The 23,580-nt window shown below is 34.4% G+C and overlaps 1 protein-coding gene and 1 non-coding gene across 7 annotated transcripts in view; both read left to right on the forward strand.

Annotated features, from left to right (window-relative positions):
- The window catches only part of TANC2 (tetratricopeptide repeat, ankyrin repeat and coiled-coil containing 2), a 205,023-nt gene that overhangs the window by 66,662 nt on the left and 114,781 nt on the right, over positions 1 to 23,580 (forward strand). The window lies entirely within an intron of this gene.
- Positions 19,379 to 19,490, forward strand: LOC148091297 (U6 spliceosomal RNA). The gene has a single exon (XR_015715963.1). It is a non-coding gene; the product is annotated as a U6 spliceosomal RNA (small nuclear RNA).

Consider the following 23,580-nt stretch of genomic DNA (forward strand, 5'->3'; position numbering starts at 1 on the left):
GAGTGATGAAAGGCGATCTTTTGTTTGTGTATTTTACCTTATAAGATATAATAAAGGAATAAACTTTTCCTATCATTGTTATTCCATAACCTTTGTACTCTTAGCATATTTATTGTAGTCCTTCACATAGCTGTATATGAAGATCCATTTGCAGAAATAGGTCCATTCCATTTCTAAATACTTTGACTTATCTGTAGTCTTCAGGGAATGAGAATGGGGAAAGGCCTGCTGAAGAATAAAGATATATATAATTTGGAGCTAGAAAACTAATTTTTAAATATATATATATATATATAGTATATCTACACACACACACACAAACGCATGCATACCCCCCTGTATACCTCCCTCTATTCAGTTCAAAAACAAGTTAATACAGTGAAAGTAGTCAAGAGAGAAACAGTTTCTGTGCTCATACTGCTTCAGTTTGTAACCCAGCTCTGAGAAAGTCACTTCACTGTGTGTGTGTAGTTCTGTTTCTTTTTTTGTAAAACAGGAACACCAATGCGTCCTACCTCATGGGTAATCACGCCTATCCAGTGAGGCTGATCACATTGTTTAATACTTGCTTAAAATGGTATTTGGCAAATACTAAGTGCCCAGAATGTGTCAGCTCTTATTGTTAACAAGATTTGTTTGAATTTGGTGAAAAGTTTTTAAAAATTACTTTTAACATTAGAAACCAATTTGGAACTTTAAAATTTTGCATGTTTTAAAAGTCATAATTTTTAATGAATGATAGTAATAATAATGGTGATATTTTTCGTTTGAATGCCTATTGTGTGACATGCACATAGTAGCTCATGTGTTCTTCTCATGTATCTCCATTTTACAGATGAGTAAATTAAGTCTGCCTTGCTCAAATGTCTTGCTCAAAATTATACAACTAGGAAGCTGTCAGGGCCAAGATTAATATCCAGGCCCTTAAACTCCAAATTTGTCTCATACCAATGAAAAAAATTGAAGTTTAGGGAAGTGGCATTCATAAACCAATTACTGAAATTCTGCGGCACACCAAAATATATATTTTTTGCCAATCTGACCAAAAAAAAAAAAGGTATAATTTTGATTCATTCACACAGGATAGCTGTTGTTGTGTTGGGTGTTGTCATTTTCTTATTTGACACTCTAAGGGAAAAGAGGTTAGTGCCCCTGACTAAAAGTCAGGGATTGCATGTTTTAAAAATTCTTGCAGCACACTGGTTGAAAATCGCTGATTTAGGCAATAAAGGGGCACTAGAAGATATAGAGGTTGGGCAAACCTCAAGGTTCATTTGGCCTAGTTGGATATTGTTGTGCACTGGAGGAGAAAATCTGTGGATGAGAGTGTACAGAGACAGCATAGTGTTGTGGTAATGGAATCTAGACAGTTCTCTAGATTCTTATTCAATGCTCTTTCCAAGATGTTTTTGTTGATAATATCATAAAGCCCATCAGCATACTTCTTAGAATATAGATAATTGGGAGTGCCGGTAGTTGAGTCATTCAACACTTACTGAATTTATACTGTTTGCCTATTATGTACACTGTAAGTTTAGTAGAAGTTTAATTTTGAATATGCACATTATTGGTAGGGGTATAAATTGATGCAAATGTTTCGTAAGGCAGTTTGACAATATGTTTCAAAATTGTAATGCACATAATTTGTCACAGCGATTTTATTGCTCAGATTAATTTGAAAAAGTTTGAAATGTATGTGTGTGTGTATAGTATTGTTTATATAGTTAAAATATGAAAATCTAAATATGAGTAATAGTAATCCATCGGTGTTTTAAAATGATGTATATACACAAACATACACATATGTGTACATTTGGTGGTGGTATGGAGATACAATAACTCTAACTCAGAAGTGGGAGAGGGATGACATAAATTTTATTGTATACCCTTATATAGTGTTGGTATTTTTTACCACATTAAAATCCAAAATCTCATGAGGCATTATAACAAAATGGACCCTGACTTCTATTTCCTTATTGTATAAATTTATGCAAATTTGCTATAAGTCTCTGTACTTCCATTTACTTGTTTCTAAAACAGGAATGATAATAGTATATACCTAAACCAATGTCACCCCAATAAATTTAATTTAAAAATAATAAAAGAGCAAACGCCAAAAATATATATATATATTTTCATAGGACTATTAAGAGAATTGGATGAGTTGATATGTATAAGCTCATACGACAGTGTCTGATACAAAGTAAGTACTCTATAAATGTTAGCTACAATTATTGTAATTTTAAAAGATATTTGTGTGACTTTCTATCAGCTATGTCAAATATTAGTTCTGAGCCTTTGGAAGGTGACCTTCAGTAATTTATTTAATTGCCTCAAGTAAGTCCTTCTACTTTTTTGAAGAGTAACCTTCAAATACTGATATCAAACAGATTATTAACAGTCTCTGGGAAAAAGTAATTTTGGCCTGATTTAAAAGGTATTTGCTACCAATAGACTGGAATGACCAGTTAGCAAGCCAATTTAGACGGTAAATAAGACACAATAATCAATTTGATCATGCTGCAACCTAGTCATCTTAGATACTAGCTACAGCCAAAATATTATTTTCATCATGGATAAAATGGAATCATTGACTTGTTTTCGAGACATCCTGTGAAAATAATTTAAAGCTATTTTGATGAAAAGAGCCTATGCATAATGTTACTCTGATATGTTTTAGTGTACTTATGATACGTTCTTTACATAAAAATAATTATCTTGCGATATACTTTAGTGAATTTTGTTATTAGAAAAAATACAGAGTTTCTGTGAAGATTAAATAAGATTTCTTAAACATACAACCTAGCATAAAATAAACATTGAATAAATGTTACTTTTCTTGTCATTTTTAACTTGGATAAAATGGAAACATAGTCTTGAGAAGAGTATTGAAAAGCGAATTTGAAAATAAAAAGAGTCTAGAGATTGTTAGTTTACATAGTCTGATTTATTTCAGTGTACTCATGATACTGTTGCATGAGTAAATATCTTTCATTTTTAGAAAAATATAAATTAATTTGTATTAATTTGTTTATAGTGAATTTTATTAGATTAAAAAATGTAGTAGAAGTGTGGTAGTCTAAGCTCCCATCAGTCCTAAATTAGATATGTCTATTTTAATTTCTATATGGATAAAGTACTTTACCAAATACTTTTTAAGGCTAAATGGAAAATGAAAATGAAGATTTTTAAACTCTTTGGAATGCTAATAATAATTAAAGTAGGTCTGGACCTCATTCAAGTACTGTTTCTAATTCAGATTCTCTAGTTTTATGGGCTAAAGATTGTGCTATTGTAAACGTCAAGGTTTACTCAGTGGTAAAAGTAGTCTTCTGTAGTCTTCCAAAACAAAAAGTAGAGAATGTTAGTCAATTATTACTTAATTCAATTTAGATAATTTCAGTTATCATGAGTCAGTTTTGTTGAAGAAAACCAGAGCTGGACAGTACTTAAAGTGGTAAAAAGGGATTTTATTTAGGAACTATTGCAATAGGGAAAAAGAGAGCTCAGTTTAGAACTGAGTGCAATTCCAAAATACAGTAAAGACAGTTAAGAATTTATAGCCAAGCCCAGCCGGGCGTGGCTCAGCAGTTGAGCATCGACCTAGGATCCAGGCGATCGGGGTTCGATTCCTGGTCAGGGCACATGCCCGGGTTGCGGGCTGCAGCCAATCAATGACTTTCATCATTGATGTTTCTGTCTCTCTCCTTCTCCTTTCCTTTCTCTGAAATCAGTAAAGATATATAAAAAAAAAAAATTTATAGCCAAGAAGCAAGGTAGGGAAGGCAGCAGTGAATGGAAAATTAGTAAGAGGAGACATCAAGAGTAGGATTTTTGGTAAACCAATTTAACAGAATTTTTGCCGAAGTCAGGCCAGGGTGATCAGATATCAAGGGTGGGAGGATTCTCAATCAACTGACTTAGCAGGATTCTTGCTACAACCTGACTAGGCCGGAGGCTTGAGTATAAGGCCCAAGGATGAGGCATAGTGGAAGAGAGGGCCCAGAATGAGTCTGACAACGTTTAATTAAGGAGAAAGGCTTTGTCAGTATGTATATTTTGAGCGCTTAAATGTCAACATATATTATCAAATGAAGAATCCTTTCATGATGTTTACACACACGAGATTTGGATGGTGCCATACTGTCAAGAGCCCAGGCTTTCCAGTAGGAGAAAGAACCATGTTAAAATTCTACACTCATTCATTTGTAAGCTTTATGTCTGGACAATATGTAAATAAGAATAATAATACCTAGGGTTGAGAGGAATACAGAAATGTTTGTAGAGAGTTTCTCTATGTGCCTAGCACTTACTGTGTCAGACATATGATTTGACAGTTAAATACTTTTTTATTTTGCATTAAATAAAGCTGTATCACTTTACTGTAGTGAACTCATATTTATTAGAAACTCCAGTTAACAGTTACTATATCTTTGTTTAAATTAATATGGGGGAAAAGATAAAAGAAATCCTAACAGGTGGAGAAGTTGGCAATCATTTGGTTAGTAATTGCTGATATCCTGTGGGGGCAGAAGAAATTTTTCCCTACCCTTCTAGGTTCTTTCAGCTGGTTTATAAGTAAATTTACATGAGACAGATTAACAAGAGAAAATAACCCAATTCAATTACATGTGTATGTATGGGGACACCACATGTATGAGAGAGTCAGAGACCCCACATACATGAGAGGTTCAGAATCTGAAAGGTAAAATGGGGTATATATGGCATTGTGATTCAAGGAATAAGGTAAGAAGAGCTTTGGGGTTTCAGAGGGGAGGAGTCATTTGCAGGATGACAGGAAGAGGAGATGTTCAGTAATTAGAAATTTGTTCTTCCTTATAGATAAGTCATAAAAAGTTATTTTTGGTAATGACTCTTATTGTGGAAAGGTCCCCAATTTAAATTCTTCTAGGTAGTTAAGGGAGGGGCAGAAGTTTCACCTGAACCCACAGGGTCTCCTTTCCCTTCAGCTTGAAGTAATTTACATGCCAAAGTGGCACATCTTGGGGAGGCCTGTTCCGAACCCCTTGAATCCCTTTTAGCTAGTATGTGGTGGTTCTAAGAGTCAGGTATCACTTTTAAAATGTGGAAAATACAATGAAGATTACAGAAAAAAAACCAACAAATCCTTCTTTGTTCATGCTTCCTCTACGGTCTTCCCCAGGAAACTTACCATGATTCTATGCCACAGTTCCTAGAAGTCTGTTTTTATACTTAAATGGACCCAATCTTCTCTGCTTGCTTATCTGCCCACCTGCTGTGGAATTTGAGCAGTTCACAAAGTGTCAAATGTTGAATGTAAAGATTAAATAATACTGGTTCTCAGAAATACTTCTGTCACAAAACATCATGAAAGGCAAGTAAGTAAATATCCATGATTCAGAAGAAATCCTCTTAGTGACTCTCCAAATAGGAAGTAAATTATAGTATGTGATTATATAAAGCTTAGCCTTCAATATATATTCACATTATAAAATGGAACTTATTATAATGCTAAACCATATTTTTCCCTTATAGAAAATTATGTGCCCAATTTGATTGATGTATTCAGCTCAAGAATAATAAATATGTGACATGACAGAATTACTCTCTCACTGGTGAATACAGGGTAGGGCAAAAGTAAGTTTACAGTTGTGAGTATGCAAAACATAGAGTTTATTCCTACTCTTATATTATTATTTATTAATAATTATATTATTTTCCACAGGAGCAACTGTAAACCTATGTTTGCCCCACCCTGTGTATTATAGTGACAGTGTTGCCCACATAAGGGAACAGTATAATAAATAAATTTACCTAATTGTTTTTGCTTTACTTTGTATCAGAGCATTTCATTAAATAGGTGGTGATAGGAAAGAAATATACATTGATATGACATAGAACAATTTCATTTAGCAGCGATTTTTCAACCGGTGTGCCACAAGAATGTTTAAAACATGCAATACCTGACTATTTAGGAGCACTGACCTCTTTCCTTTAAATTGTCAGATAAAACAGTGACAACAGCCAGCACAACAATAGCCGTTTGGTGTGAAAAACTCAAAATTATACCTATTTTTTTGTCAGATGGGCAAAAAAATACATATTTTGGTGTGCCGCAGAATTTTAGTAATTAGTTTATGTGTGCCATGAGACAAAAAAAAGGGTGGAAAATCACTGTCATATAGAATTGTCCTATCTAAATAGATGAATAGCACCAGTGGGGACCATATGTTTCAGAAGCCTACTGAAATTCTTTTCTGTACAAGACAGTTCAGAGCCATGTCTAGAGTACTGCAGAGAGTACCATTACTACTGCTAAATCCATACATTAACCCTAGCTCCCCTTCTCCCACGATTCTTTTTTCAAGCGATCCTGCTGTCCACTGGAAGGGAAGGGACTCTTCTGGATTCCTGGGAGGTGAGGAGAAACAGACAACAGAAAGGTTCTCCAAACCCAATAGGGAAGGGCCTTCAGACGCATGGGATGGAACAGTAACCCTGTCTCACCAGTGATTAACACACGGCATTCCCTTGATCATAAGTGAAGGCTATGCCCATTTTCAGGAAGCTAGTATCTTTTGAACCTTTCTGCATCTAGAAGGAATATAGGAGGTAGTATGGTCTCTCTTTAAAATTGATATCATTGTACTATATTAGTCAGTTAATTGTTCTGTAGTTTTAGTGTATCTGATGCTGCCATCTGAATGAAAGACATAGGTTTTGAATATCTCTTAAGTATTTAAAAATAAATTTTCTGCTATCTTACTTTCTAGACAGTTCCTTCCATATCATGGTCTAATTTTACCATTTAACCCAATAAATTATGAAGATATTGCAGGCACATGTGAAGTTACTATAGTATTATTAATCTTTTCAGTTACATTAATATGTGGTTTTTTGTTAGTGACTATACTATATTTTGCAATATATATTTATTCACACATCTCTGATTTAGGAATTCAGAAGAGAAAAATTTGAGGAGGAATCACTGAGAGAGGCATTTATAGCTTTAAGGCATGAGGAGCTTACAGTTTTTTAATATAAATCGTTCCCAGAATTCATGTCACAGCTCCTTATATGGTGCTGCTTTTTTCCTCTCAGTTGCTATGACAACAGCAGCACTGCGCCATTCATCAGCTCTGGACCTGGGCTGCATTGCTAGCCTTCCGCGTTACTCCTGAATGTTAACATCCGTGAATCATTCACTATGTTAATGCTGCGCCATTAGAGACCTCAGAACCAGTTCTTCCAGCAGTTTGCTTAACAGAAGGGTAAACTAAACTGCGCCACAGAGAAAAATGGTATAAAAATATTTCATTTTTCCTAAGGGAATCATACAATGTATATTTGCTGCAGTATTCTGAAAGGATAAGCTTATGTCAGGCAATCTAATGAAAAGAACTCATCCGTGTAATCTGTCTTGAAATCATTAGCTGTTCAAAACAAATGCCACATTGCATCTCGATACAAAAAGATGCAGGTGATGTTGTTAGGGATTCTAAGCTTTTTCGGGAGCATCACTTGTGCTTTGGGATCATACTATTTGCTGTAAGAAGTATCACCTGTAACACACAGTAAGTTCTGGTCAGTGTGAAGAGCTGGCTGCAGGAGATTCAAGTGTGGATCATTACTGATATGTCAGATCTGGTAACAACATGACCAGTGAATAAGAAGAAGCCTTTCAGGTTTTCAGGAGAAAAGCCTATATAGTACTGACTAATGAGGAAGAAAAACGAAAGCCTGTGAGTATGATGAGTAGAGTGTTTGTGTTACATGGATTTCTGAGCTATGAGGCCTACTTTGAGCTTTGTAGAAAACGAGACGCAACCTAAGAGAATTTGACATAGTTTTCAGGGGAGCCATTAAGAAATGTCTTTAGGCATATGTATTTAAATTTTAATTGTGTGTTCTTTTACTTTTGTATGCGTGTATGAATATTTTTAAAGAGTTTCATACTTTAAAAAATATTTCATTGTGAAGAAAGCTGTTAACTCAGACTTTTAATGTAAATGCGAAGGCCAGATTGCTTTTTTTTTAGATTGTGACTTCAGAATAGATTTTTACTTCCTGTTGCAATAACCTTAGAAGTAAAGTACACTTTAAAAAAATAGCATGGAAACCTAGAATTTTTGTAAGCATGCTTCTTTAATACATTAAATCTTTATTTCATTAACTGCAGTGCTTACAAATGAATGTACTTGCATAGTTTTAAGGATTTTTTTAACTTGACATTATTTGCTAGTTATGATGATTTGTATTGTCTGCTTTCCCAGTTGAGAAAGGTAAATTAGAGATTTTCCATTTTTACTTGCATTTTTAGACCATTTAGCAATTTAAGATAAGTTGAATTTATACATTGAGTTTTCTTAAAAGACTGCCCATTTACTGGCTTTTAATTTCTCTTTAGTTCTTCAGCTAGCTGCGGTAACTTAGAAATGTACTAAAAGTAGGAACTTGGCTTTTCAGAATTAGACTATTTGACTGATTTTCAGCCACTCACAAAGAAAAGGCATTTTATCTGAGCTTATTCTTTCAGTTATTTATCTTCCTGAATTGCTCTTCTTAAATGCATTTTGTTCAGAGAAGATATACTTTAGGGTCATAATTAGTTTCCTTTAATTTACACAATTAGGGGGAAAAAGATTTTGTTACTTTGCTGTTACTGCATTTTGATTTCTATTTCTTCTCACATTCTTGAGATCTTTGTCTATAGAGCTGTACATATGACTTTGCTCAATGTTTAAGAAACCTTTAAATAGGGAGAATTAATATTTTAAGGGGTAATGAAAGTACTAATCCCTTACACTTACTGTCATATGTCTTTTAGGAGAAAGATTTCACTTTTATTTGGAAGACTGTAATAGATTAAATTGAATATTCACATTTTATCCATTGCCATGAAGAAAATATTAATTTTAAAATTTATGTATATTTAATAACTGTGTACATTGTAAGTTAACACTATTTTATAACTAGTCTATTCTCACAAATGCAGATTTACAAAGAATTTTGTATTCTATTACCTCTGAAACCAAAATTCTTATTAATAGTAAAAAAGATTGATTTTGAGAACTTTTTAAAAACAGTTATATCTTTAATAATAGATTTATTCGTTTTAAAGTACTCTTCCTTGGCACATCCTGTGTTTTTTTATTTATTTTTTAATGTTTGGAACCTTACCCAATGGATAGATTCCTGAAATGTTGTATATAAGCATATTTATTTGTTTGTAAATTGTCTAACTTAAACTCCACTAGTGAAGTTCTCTATTTTGAGAGATTCTGCAGTAAATTGATTTGATGAATCTGTATATTATGTACTGTACTCTTACTTTTGGTTTTCTTAAAGTAAGAGCCATCTGGCTTATTCAATATAAAAAGATTCAAGTTGCAGATTTAACTGACAATGTTCTTTGAAAAATTTAAGCCTCCTACTTTGGACTTGTATTTTATTTAAACCCTTAATTTCAGAAAACTTTGACATCTTCAGGTTTACTTTCTGAAATCCTTTGAAGTCTTTCCAATATTATTAATATAACACACAACTGAGTAAAATCTTAGTTGATATTAGGTATTGCTTTTATTTGGGAGGAAATGTTCTAGTGAATAAATAATATATTAAATTTATAAATATAAAAGGCTTTAGTTTCTTCCCTAGTTTCCTTCTGCTAAAACTTGAACATGTCATCCAATCACACTTCTGAATATCTAAGAATTGATTAATACTACTAATAAGCTTTTACTTGGAAATATGTGCTTCATTTATGTCAGGATCTACATTAAGACTGAGTCTCACATTGATGATAAATTATTTTAAAAGAGTGATTTCTAGTTATTTTTTTCTCATGAGAATGAGTCAGTATTTCTATGATAAATGTGTCTTCTTTATCACTCCAACATTCTATAGTAAAACTTTTAACCACTTGTGAGCTTTGCAGCTTAGGACATGCTACCCTCTCTGAAGTTTCTCTTCTATAAAATTAATGAAATAATGCCTTATTGTAGTGTCATTCTAGGCATTAAGAAAGATAATATATGTAAGGGATCTAGTATAATATTTATCACAAAGGAAACATTCTCTAAGTAATAATTCTCTCCTCTACCCTTCCTCTCCATTGGCCTACTTTAGTGGTTCTTGAACTTCTTTTTGGGAGTATCTTCAGGACAGAGGAATTCGAACACATACCAAAGGGGTACAGGATGTGACCTAAAGGGGCATCAGAGCAAACCTGGATATTTTTTGGATGTATCTTTGAGACAGATGAATTTGAAGCGTATGGAAGGGGCGCGTGATATAGCTTAAAGGGGCATCAAAGCAAACCTGGATATTTTTTGGAAGTCATATTTTTTCTTTTAATATAGTCTACATTCCATCAACTGTAACTGAAAAGCAAAAATATATATATATTTAAAAAATAGTCTACTTTTTACATTTTTATGTTTTCCAAAAAGAAATCTTTAAGTAAAACTCACTCTTCAGGAAAATACTACTACCTATCTGTATGAATTCCCAAGTTTAAGGTATACTACTGAGATCTCTTTTAGAGATCTGGGTATCATTTTTAGGAAATAAAGATCCTGAAATAAAACAAGTCTCTATTTCTCTGGAGAAATAGATTGAGAATTAGGAGTCAGGGATGAAAAGTGAATCTAATTAAAAGTAGAAGTCTTACTCTGTTCAAAAGAGTGAGTAGTGGTGTGGAGCTGGGTTATGCTGTAGTGGGATGAGAGAGGAAATATCTTTATGTCAGAAATAAAAAAGAATGATGATGGGGAAACTAACAGTTTAACATTTTTAAAGCTGTGAGAAGTCCTGCAATAAAGGAACCTATTTAACGGTTTAATCTAGTATCTCTAAAACTTACTTGACAACAGACCCTTTGTTTTTTCCTTGCACAACAACTGCAAAATCATGTGCAACAAATAAGTGTTCCAAGGAGCATAATTATGAAATAAGTGATTTTTAAAATATATATATATATCTTTATTGATTTCAGAGCGAGGAAAGGAGAGGGAGAGAGAGATAGAAACATCAATGATGAGAGAGTCATTGATCGAGCCCACAGCCCGCTCATGTGCCCTGACAGGGAACCGAACCCTGATCTCCTGGATCCTAGGTTGACGCTCAACTGCTGAGCCACTCGCGGCCGGGCTGAAATAAGTGATTAAAGGAAGTTATGTCATTTAGAAGGAAAGAGGAATAGATAACTGCAGAACAAAGCATGGCAGCAATCATCTTGGCACTTGAGAAGATTATGGAAAAGTTCCATTTTGCTCAAATTTCCCAGATAATTTGAGCTTTAATATTTTAAAGAATAGTATGTGTGTGTGTGTGTGTTTTAATGGGAGAAAAGATTGTATTTACCATGTGAATGTGGATTAGAAAGTGAAATGATAAATAAGGTGACTAGTAAAAACTTGAAGCAAGAGGACAGGATGCACTCAAATGGTAAATACATACATTTGTCTGGAACATAAAGGGTGCTGTGGGAGAGAAAACCAGGAGTGGATTGAGGATGCTTTTGGGACAACGCTAAACTGAGATGGTGGCAGTGGAAAAGGGACAGAGAAAAAGATTTTGAGGAATAGGCAAACTGATGACCAGCCAATTATAGAATCCAGGAATAGGGAAAGCCTGTCAAAGATGATTCTTAGACTTTAAGAATGGGAATTGATGGCCTCATTAAAAGGAACAGAGTGATTAGGACAGATGGTTCTGAGAAAATGAGGCACATTGAGTTCAAGATGATATAGTAGGATATTAGATTGGAAATGTGGTTTCAACACTTTATAACGAAGTAAGATTTTTAAATATAAATTTGGAAGTTTTATTTATTGAGAGTAGTTAAAACATTAAGAGTGGGTAAATATTTAAAAAAATAAAGAAATAAAATTTTACCATTAAAAAAAGAGTAGGTAAAGGTCTCTTAAGAATGAAAATAGAACAAACAAACAGAAAAGGAGGGGAATGAATATTCCTGAGCATTTACCAGGCATTTTTACTTTAAATTATCATGGCCCTGATCTTTTAGATGAAGAAAACAGTACCTAATCAGGTTAATCATTAAGCAATTTGGGCATAAGAGGTCAGGATTCCAACTTTGGTCTTTCTTTAACTTTAGTACCTACTCTCAGGGGTCAAGAAATAAACCTTAAGAAATCGAAAAACCCATGTTTAAAGACAGATGAGATCAATAAGAAGCAGTCTGAACAATATTGGGAAAATCAAGGTGGTATAACTATTATGGAAGCTGAGGTTTGAGAGGGTTTTAGGGAATATTTAATCACTGTTTTCAAATTCACACAGAGGTCACAAATACAAATTCGTATAGGACTATGAATCTACTGTTGTTACATGATTCTGTTTCCTGCTTTCATGAACTATAGTCCAGACTCTTAGCTGTAGTGGTCTGTATTAGGCAAATAATTGTGTTCTGTTTTTTTAAAGAGGAGAGAGGGGCTCCATAAAACTGGTGGGAATGGAGGTAGGAGATGGAAGCATCTAATGAGAAATTCACAGCGAAATACGCTTTTTAGAGTTCTAGCTTTTCTTTTTGGAGACTATAATTTATAGTCACATACTAGAGAACTTTTCAAGACTTTGGAAGGTAAAGTAAGTTTCTCTCCATTTAACATCATCACCCCAATGAAGTTCCCTTTACTATTTTAACATAGCTGAAGCTAGGCAAGATGATTCTTTTACATTAACATGTAATAATGGTGTAGTAGTTAAGATTCTGCCACTTATTCTGTGACATTGGATATGCTGCATAACCTCTCAGTGATTCAGTGGTCTCTTCTATGAAGTAAGTATAACAACTCCCAAAGGGTTTGTAAGGATTAAACGAGTTTTTACAGATAAAAAGCTTATAGCAGCCTTTAGTACATAGTAAGTACTCAATAATAATTGATGATAATGATGACACTTACTGACAATTGCAAGAACACATTTGTTTTTCTGTATCTTTCTTTACTTTTCCAATTTTTCCTTTGGTGAGAAGGGAAACTGTTTTTACTTTTAATTTGTTAGGTTAAGTGTTTAACGTGAGCAGAGAGTAGTTAAAGCGTGCTTGAGTTTAGAAAAAAACATCTTGCTGTCAACAGCATTGGGGGCTTGTGTTGACTTCTCTATGTAACACTGATATAATATTCATTAATTTCAGAATATTTCAATTTGAATTTGTATTATTTCCAGTGGAAACTGATTTCATATTCAAACTAAAATAATTGATAAGTAATTTCCTCTTCCTTGTTTAATTTAAAAGAAACTCCTTCCAAAAAAGTATGAATAAGTAAGTATATTGCCATATTATTATGATATGATGAGATGCTTAGAATTATGGTAAAGTTATACATTTTAGTGCACAGTGGACCTTTCCATTTTAGCAGTTGTTGCAAATATAAGTATTAAATTACTTAGCAGTATAATTTAGCATAAAGGTTGTATAACTAGTTTGTGGACTTTGGAGCCCAACTGCCTGGATTTGAATCTACTTTGTAAGAAGATGTTAGCACCTCTTCTCTACTTAGTTTCTGATGAGAAGTTAGACATCATTCAAATGGTATGTAATATATTGTTTTTATGTAATGTTTTTCTCTGGCTGCTTTAATATTTTCTCTTTTTCTTTGATTTTTAGCAGTTCGATTATGACAGGCCTGATGTTGTTCTGTTTACATTTATCCTGCATAGGGTTTCTGGGCTTCTTGCCTCTAAAATTGGTCTTTTACAGATTTGAGAAATTAGCCATTATTTCTTCAAATATTTTTTCACCCCCTTTTCCTCTTCTTCTGAGACTCTAATTATATATATTAGACCTTTGGACATCGCCTCACACATCCTGAAGTGTGTGTTTTTCTTTTGCTTTTTGTTCTCTGTAGTCTTCAGATTGGATAATTTCCACTCATCTATTTTCAAATTCACTGACTCCTCTGTCATTTTAAACTATTTTGAATTTACTGTATAGTATGTGTGTGTGTGTGTGTGTGTGTGTGTGTGTGTACTGTCATTTAAATTGTCATGTTTAAACATTTAAATATGCTCTTAAACCCATTCAGCTGTAGAATTTCCATTTGGTTCTTTTTAATAGTTTCTATTTCTCTGCTGAGATTTCCTCCCGTTTTTTAAATTAAGAGAACACATCCCTTTACCTCACTGAAAATAGTTATAGTAATGGCTTTAAATTACTCATCGGCTAATTACAGTATCTGGAGTGTTTCAGGGTTGGTCTCTATCTTTTCTCTTGATAATGGGTCACTTTTTCTTGGTTCTGTATGTATTGAGTAATTTCATACAGCATCCTGGACATTTTATTTCGTGGATACTCTGGATTTTGTCATATTTCTTCAAAAGGTGTTCATATTTTTCTTTCAGCAGGCAGTTAACTTGATCGACTATCTCAATTAGTCCTCTCTTGTTTTCTTTTTTTGACTTGGTTTGATGGGAAACTATCTCTTGGGCATCATTTCAGTTCAGTTCTGTTCCATGCATGGTTCAGGAATCAGCCAGAAGTTTGAGCAGAGTATATACACAGAACCTGGGTTGCCTCCTGTAGTCCTCTCTCCTTTTTGGAAATCCTCCTCCCCTCATTTTTCAGTGATTGTTGCCACAAGACCAGAAAAACTGTAGGTTTTCTGTTGGAATTTTAATGATTCCATGCAGTGCTGTGGTCTGCTTATAGGCCAGAAGCCAAAAAAAATGGGAAACTCATCCAATCTGATCTTTTTTTCTTACAAGTGTCAGCTTTCCTCCAGAACCTGTCTACTGTGTTCAATCTGCAGGGCCTGAGGTAGTTGTTTCTCATAATTTTGTCTAGAGTTTATAGTTATCTGTGAGAGGGTCCATCTGGCAGAGAAGCTTACCAGGCTTTACAGAAGCACAACCTCCCCAATAGGATTTTGAGATTTTTGTCATTCATAAACACTGACACTTTCTCAAAAGTTATTTGTTTCTAACCATAGAAATATTTATGTATCGGGGAACCAACATTTAGCTTTAGTACTAAATTTTATAGAAACCCTGACTTTAGTGTTCTTTTCCTTCCCATTTATTGTTCCATACTTACATGTTTTCTCCTTACTGTACATCCAGTGAGGTACATTCTTAAAATGACAGAAATAAGAAAAATTTGTGAACTTTTAAGTTTGAGATTTACTTTTTTGCTTCCATTCCTCTTGGCTGTATTGTGTAACACTGCTTCTACTTCCATCCTCCTACCAAGATTTTTTTTTCGTATTTAAAGAAAGTAATATGGTGAATAGAGTGATGTGTTTTATTAGTTTAAAAACCAAGAGTGGGAGGAGTCTAATGAAAACCCTATGAAAATAAAGACCTCTGAGCTAAATCATTCTACTTTTTGCATGTTTATAAACCACCCACTTACTAACAAACTACGAAGAGTAGGGCAATTAATACTTCATTCCTTTGTGTATTTAAGGAAATCTAGAATAAAAATCCCTGCTTCTACCTCAAAATTAAAGCCTCACCTTGTAGAACAATAGTTCTATTCCTCTAGTTAACCCTCTTTTTTCATGGTAGGCAACTCATCTTTCCATATTGTGTTCTTCTCAGGAGTTAATCATCTTTTTTAAAAAAAAATTTATTTCTAGAACAGAGGCCTTTATTTTTTTAATCTTAGCATAACATTTTTAATTTAATTTTTTCATCACCATTTATCCCCCATATACCCTCTTCCACCACCTCCCCCAACCCCACCCCACAGTCACCACACTGTTATCCATGTTCACGAGTTCTCTCTCTAGACTGGGAGTTTCTGACAGATATTCTAAGGTTAGAGAATGTTGTGATTCTTTACCCACGGTTAGTGGGTGGTGAAGTGTTCTCTGTTGTGAGTTTCTTATTATAAGATTAGTAGCAACTGCACATTCCAAAAACAAGCCAGAAAGTTAATGGTCCTTCACAGTTAATCTTTGAAAATGTCTCAGTAGTCATTTTTGTCCATGGGACAAAGACTTATTTGTTGTTAATCTACCCTTGTGGGATTTCATTACAGTCTGGCACAGTGTTTATGTTTATGCAGATTGCAGCAGTTTTTTGCCTCCTACATTGACTGCCCAGGATCTTCTTCATTTTACTTTCCTGAAGTTTTGAAAAAGAAAAAGAGAGGTTTTAATTTCCGTCCCTAATTGTTAGCTTTTTGTTCTCTTTGTTAACCCTAGACCTTTTGGCTCCGCCTTGTAGAAATCAATTTGGAGTTGTCAGTAAATAACGGCTGATCATTATTTACATGCTAGTTAGTATCCAAGGTTATTTCTCTCTTAGTTCTTAAATATATGTAAGACTATTTTTCCCAAGGAATTTTATGTTACTGTACCTAGTCAGCATATTTTCAGCCATTATTGAGAGCAGATGCAAAATTGAAAACAGCAATGTAATGGCATTATATATCATTCTCAAAACACTGTTCTAAGGTGGTTATTCTACAGTTCTTACCTTCAAAGAGCTTATCTGGTAGGGTTTGATGATTTAGACACAATAGGGGGGGGTAAAATTATATTTCAAATTTATCATACCAGAATCTTTAACCCAATGTCATATAAATGTTCAAAAAGGAATGAGCTACTAACTTTCCCATATATAATGCCTCTTTTGAAACACACTGTACCTTTCCCATCACATATACAAGAGGACCTGTCCTAGTACTCTTGTTATAATACATATTCCACTAAAGAAAATAACTTCATCTGTTAAATACCAGCTATCCTTTTGGGTGTGAGGGATAGGGAAACAGAACTGAGGCAAGATGTGTGAGTAGATTACTTCTTGCAGTTTGATGTTATAAATAATCCCCTCTAGATGCCAGATATTTTGATTAGCATCTTAAAATTTCTTTGTACATGTCCATGTTCCCCCATTACCTATCACATCATCATCATCATCTAACAACAACATCTAGTATTAAGCACATTTTATGTGTAAGGCACTATGATAATTCCTTTACAAAGATGAGTTCAGCCCAGCTGGCATGGCTCAGCGATTGAGCATCGACCTATGATCCAGGAGATCGAAGCTCGATTCCCCGTCAAGGCACATGCCGGGGTTGATGGCTTGACCCCCAGTGGGGCGGGGGGGCACGTAGGGGGCAGCCGATCATTGACTCTCTCTCATCATTGATGTTTCTGTCTCTCCCTTTCCCTTCCACTCTCTGAAATCAATTTTTTAAAAAATAAGTTTATTTAAATCATTACAATAACCTTGGGAGATAAGTAGCATAGTATTGTTATGATTACATAGGCTACTTAGTTTAGAGATATACAGAGCAACTTATTATGTGCATTATGATTGATCCATAAATCCAAGATCCATATTTTAGTTTGTGGTTCCAGGGGGAGCTCAGTCTGTGGCCTTCAGTAGCACATTGTGCTTCAGTTGCCTATTTCCAAAGAATAATAAATATTAATACAGTATCTTTTTTTTAGCCTTGTCTGCACTTTGCTCTTTAAATTGAATCCTCATAACAACTCTAAGAGGGAGATATGGATCACATTTTAAAGATGTGGAATCCAAGCTTGGAAAAATTGAATAATTGTTTGAAGGCCAATAGTGTAAGCCATGTAACACAAGCCTCACTTTAAAGCCATTTCTTTTCATTGCAACCTTCATTTCTTTATCCTACTATTTCTTTCCCTCTGCTTTCTCATAAGCATGTGATGAGAAGATATGAATTACAGATACAGTACTTCTGTTTAAAGGTGCTAGAGAAAATAGATTTTTTCCTTTAACTGAGAGAGATGGGGATATAGTAACTAATTTTTAGAACATTTTCAAGTATATGTAGCCTTATTCCTTACAGTCATACCACATCTCTGCTCCATGTTATTGCATAAATTACATATGTAAATATGTTATCTGTTTATTACATATATAAAATTTTTTTGAGATATTTTATATTTTGAGGAGGTGAGAGTCATTTAACAAGGAAAAAACTAGCTAATGTTCAATTTTATTAGAGGTAGAACTCTTCTCAGGCATAAGACTCTCCACTTCATATAAAATGTTGCTCAGTGAATTCACTTGCCAGTTTTAGGATCTAAGTATTCCTTTCAAAAGTTATATATTACAAAGGCAAGTCATGAGTCATTTTAGCTGCTTTTGTTGGCATTAATATTTTATGTAAAATAACAGGAAAGGCTCTGAAACTTTAACAGGTAGGATTCTGATCATTTTTGCCTTATATTTGCTTCTTGTATTTTCCAATTTCTATGATGAAACATGCTTATGTAATATTTAAAATTTAAATGTACTTATGTTACATAGCTACTTTAAACTCAGAAGTTGGCCTGACAAATATATAGAATTGCTTATATCTGTAAACCAATAATCACACATAAGCCAACATACCCAAAATTTTGAAATTTGGAACTCCTTTTTATATTATCAAAAACTTAGCTGTTCTTCAGATGTATGGAAATGAAACCTAATGCTTTAAACTAATTGGAATCTGAGTATTAGCATATTTAAAAGGCTTTTCTGCATTCAGATTATTGATTTGTATCTGCAAAGATATTATAGGTAATTGAAATCTATGCTGCCTTATTTTATCTCATATACCCTGAGTTTTGTCATTCACTGCTATGAAGAGATGACATGTATAACAATGATTTGTTTGCCTTTTTCTTTGTAATAACATGTATAGGTAAACAAAAACTTAGATCTCAATTTCTTCTTGAAATTACAATTTCTGTTTAATTTATTCAAAATACCACCAAAGTTGTCTTGTAGGAATGTCCTAAAAGTTATTGCAGTCATTTTTTACAGTAACTCTTTCTTTGGAACACTATAGTGGTCTCCATATTTATTGCTTGTATGGTCTATAGAGCCTCAGAATTCTCTGGTGGATTCTCTGCACCAAGCCAGAGGCCAGGAGGAATTGCATATGTGAAGTTTTTATAACCTAGTCTGGAATTGGTATACTTTATTTCTACTCATTCAAAATTCAGTCACATGATACACTTATCTGCAAGGAATGCTGGGATGTATTATTGACCTATGTGCCCAGGAGAAGAGAACAGGTTTTGGTGAACGCATAGTATTCTACATAATAGCTTGGAAATTCATAAGAGATGCAGAACTAGTAAACAAAGCAGCAAATTCTGTATGAATCTAGCCTTCTTTCTTTTAAATGAGCCAAACGTACATCATCAAAAATTAGGATCAGCTTAATTTTTTCATTCAAATACGATACCTCTTATTATGCATTAGAGGTTAATTATATCTAGAAATAAAAACAAACATAATGCTTTAGATTATAGTGCTTACAATAGTGTCTGAAACATAGTAGCTGGTTAATAATTATTTGCTAAATGAATAGAAACAGTAAAATCAAAGCAAAGACAGGTGTTACAAATAGAGTTTATTAGAGTTTTATAAAGCACTCATGGTGCTCGCTTCGGCAGCATATATACTGTATTATAATTGGAACAATACAGAGAAGATTAGCATGGCCCCTGCACAAGGATGACATGCAAATTCATAAAAAGCACTCATGGATAACATAAATGTTAATCACACTATAAATACCCTCCTCACTGACTTAGACTTTCATAAACAAACATTATATAAATCACCATTGTTATAATCAGACTACAATAATTTAATTTCTAGCTTTAATGTCTGGATTATTTCCATTAAAAATTTCTAACAATATATGCTAATAAGGATATAGTTGAGTTAAAAATGAAACACTGGAAAAGACACTTTGGCTGTGTCCAGGCACCTCCACATTCAGTGATATTTGAAGGGTGCATTAACAAAAGAAGTCAACGTCTCTTTATTCTTGACTTTCACCGGGAAAGCTAGGCAGCTGCTTTCTGACCCTCAAAGGCATATAAGTCACTAGGGGATCAGTCTGATCATTTTGAGCCTTTTTAAAGCTTTGTTTAGGCAGGTGGAGGGTGACTTTTTACTCTAAGGCCAGTGTAGCCCTGCTACCAAAATGTTTCCTTTCTTGGATTTCTACTGAATGCTCCTAATGCTTTTAATAAGATCTCTACACAGAATGGAAAAAAACCTCCCATTCCTGTGGGAACTCTAGAAATTGTTCAGTTTAGAGATTCCTGGTATGTATTCTCTAGCCTCATGGAGTCTCACCCCACCTATGTGCAACTCACTATTTAGTTAAAGACTCAAAAGGACCCCTACACAGAATTTTTAGTTCTGTTTCTGCTTAGCTTTCTATTCTTCAGTACTCTGTAAATTCCAGTTGTCTTGGCTTTCCCAATTTCTGATCTCTGTTTCCTCAGTTCAACACGACTATCATTCTTTGAGTTCCCCACCATCAGGAGAATACCTTTAGGCAAAAAAGCCAGGGTTCACCTAGTTTTCTCCCCTATCCTTTTCTCTCAGGGATCACATTACCATGCTGTCAGTTGTCCAGTCTCTGAAAACAGTTGTTTCTAGTGGGAGGGCAAGTCCAATACTGATCACTCCATCATAGTGGGAAGAAGAGGTTATCTCATGGTGTTTTAATTTGCCTTTTCCAGATGTTTATTATTCACAATATGACTGGCAAAAGGCAGAACCTTTGTCTTATATGTTGCTGTAATCTTAGTGATACTTATAATAGTGTGGACCACAGTCTAAGGATGCCACGATATAACCCTGGATGTAGATTCTTCAGAGATTGTGTACTGTATGTACAACTGATTCACTCTGTGCTTTCTCTTTCCCTACTTCAAACTCTGAATGTGCTATCAGTGGCCATTATAAGTATATAGAACTGGATTGCCTCTCCTGAAAAGATGGCAAAAAATTTTAAGAGGCGACGGCTCTGATTATCTTATCAAATGATTAGGTTGCTCAAATAACTATAGGTCTGTTTATAGGGGAAGTCTTTTTTTCAACTCATTTTTTTCCTCCTTTTTACCTGTTATCTCCTGATTCTCTTTAATGCCTAGCCATTATCCCAATTATGATTATAATAGATTGCTCTTATTATGTCAAAATATTTTATCAGCTCTATCTCTTCATACTTGGTACAGATTTAAATGCAGTTGCCTAAATGCTTTGCTCACAACTCTACACAGAATGGACAGCACATACAGCTGTATAGTGAGATATAGTTTGGTGCACAGCACTGCTTCTCAAATTTCATTCATTGGTAGTATAGCATCTTCATGATTTTTGCCATACTTTCTTATAACCATATTTTTACCTAATATTTTCTTTAAATTTTATGTTTTTATTTAAATAAATTTACTTTAAAAGAAATTATATTACTAGTCAAACTGGAAAATCAGTATCACAAGCTGTAAGATTAACTAGAACATTAATTCTAGCGAAATACCTTCAAATGGCTGTGAACCTAAACTCTTCTCCCTCTTCATGAAAAAGGAGGACTAGCCACTGTTAGTACCACATTAAAATTGTCTTCTTGACACATTCATAAGGATTGAAAGATAACTGAAAAGGGAATAACATTGTAGCTATTTCATTAGTTAAAATAGGCTAGACTATGCTATCATAACAAACAACCTTAAAAATCCCTGTGGCCTAACACAACAAAGGTCTATTTCTAGTTCACCCAGCAAGCCTGGGCAACTCTCCAGGACAGCTGTCCTTCATGCAGTAACACACCACAATACAGGCGGCTTCAATTTTGCATCTCCATCATCTCAACATGAGACCTCCCTGTGATTTTTGTGCCAAAGGAAGAGACAGACTATCGGGGCTGTGCCACCTCTGCTTTTATTTTGTAACCCAAAGCTAGTCACATAGTTCTTCCTAAACCTCACAGGGCAATTATAGTCACCCCTCTGTCTAAAAAGAAGTTGAGGCCAGGATATTGGTAGGTACTAGTAAAGTCTAACCATACTATGTAATTCAGTGCTACTTACTGCCATTTTTATAGATCATTTAAAATCATCTCTTTAAAATGAGTTCTACACCTTAAAGAACTATATTGTAAATGAAACAGTATATCATATTATTAATCAAAATACCTGGATATGAGTCTGTAATCTACTACTAAAATACTATGATCTTGGGTAAAAGTTCTTGTGATTCTGTTTTACACTCTGCAGAACAGGGTTAATGTGTTCCTCATAGGAAAAATTATAAGTAATTTTTAAAATAATCACTTTTATTATTTGTGTCAAAAATCATTTTAAAAACAATTGGTAATATCACTGTTTTTGCTATCTGTCATGGCGTAGGTACTGTTATTAACCCTCAAATAACTGATAAGGAAACTTAGACATGGAAAGGTTCCCACAGCTAGGAAAACGTAGAAGAGATGGGACTATGAGTTCGGCTTTCTGGTTTCAGAACCCAGACCCTTAATTCCTAAGCTAGCTAACCTTCACTATTAAGCTATGTTATACTGTGTCTCCATACTATGTCTCAAAAACATTTGCTTAGATCAATGGAACAGAACAGAGACCCCAGAAATAGACCCACGCCATTATGGTCAGTTAATATTTGACAAAGGAGGCAAGAGTATCCAATGGAGTAAGGACAGTCTCTTCAATAAGTGGTGCTGGGAAAATTGGACAGATACATGCAAAAGAATGAAACTAGACCACCAACTTTCTCCATACCCAAAAATATACTCAAAATGGATAAAAGATTTAAATGTAAGTCACGAAACCATAAAATTCCTGGAAGAAAACATAGGCACTAAAGTCACAGACATCCCACGTAGTGGACTTTTCACTGATACATCTCCTAGGGAAAGAGAAACAAAGGAAAATATAAACATAAGGGACTACATCAAACTAAAAAGCTTCTGCACAGCAAAAGAAAACAGCCTCAAAGTACAAAGGAACCCCACGGTCTGGGAAAACATATTTGCCAAGGGATGAATCTGATAAGGGGCTAATTTCCAAAGTGTACAAAGAACTCATAGCACTCAGCAAGAGAAAGACAAACAACCCAATTAAGAAATGGGCAAAGGACTTAAATAGACACTTCTCCAAAGAGGACATACGGATGGCCAAGAAACACATGAGAAAATGCTCGACGTCGCTAATCATCAGAGAGACGCAAATTAAAACCACAATGAGTTATCACTTCACACCTGCCAGAATGGCTGCCATCAACAAATCAACAAACAGCACGTGCTGGCGAGGGTGTGGAGAAAGGGGAACCCTAGTACACTGCTGGTGGGAATGCAGACTGGTGCAGCCACTATGGAAAACAGTATGGAGGTTCCTCAAAAAATGAAAAATGGAGCTGCCGTTTGACCCAGTGATTCCACTCCTAGGAATGTATCCTAAGAATCCTGAAACATTCATCAGAAAGGATATATGTACCCCGATGTTCATAGCAGCACAGTTTACAATAGCTAAGATCTGGAAACAGCCCAAGTGCCCATCAGTAGATGAGTAGATAAAAAAGCTGTGGGACATATACACCATGGAATACTATGCAGCTGTAAAGAAGAAGAATCTCATACCCTTTGGGACAGTATGGATGGACCTGGAGAATATTATGCTAAGTGAAATAAGCCAGGCAGCGAAAGACAGATATCACATGATCTCGCTTATACGTGGAATCTAAAGAACTTAATAAACTGATGAACAGAATAGATTCAATGACATGGAAGCATAGATGAGATTGATGAATGTCAGAGGGATGGAGGAG

This window comes from Miniopterus natalensis, chromosome 17, assembly GCF_054644295.1.
Source record: "Miniopterus natalensis isolate mMinNat1 chromosome 17, mMinNat1.hap1, whole genome shotgun sequence".
In the NCBI taxonomy this organism is placed as follows: domain Eukaryota; kingdom Metazoa; phylum Chordata; class Mammalia; order Chiroptera; family Miniopteridae; genus Miniopterus; species Miniopterus natalensis.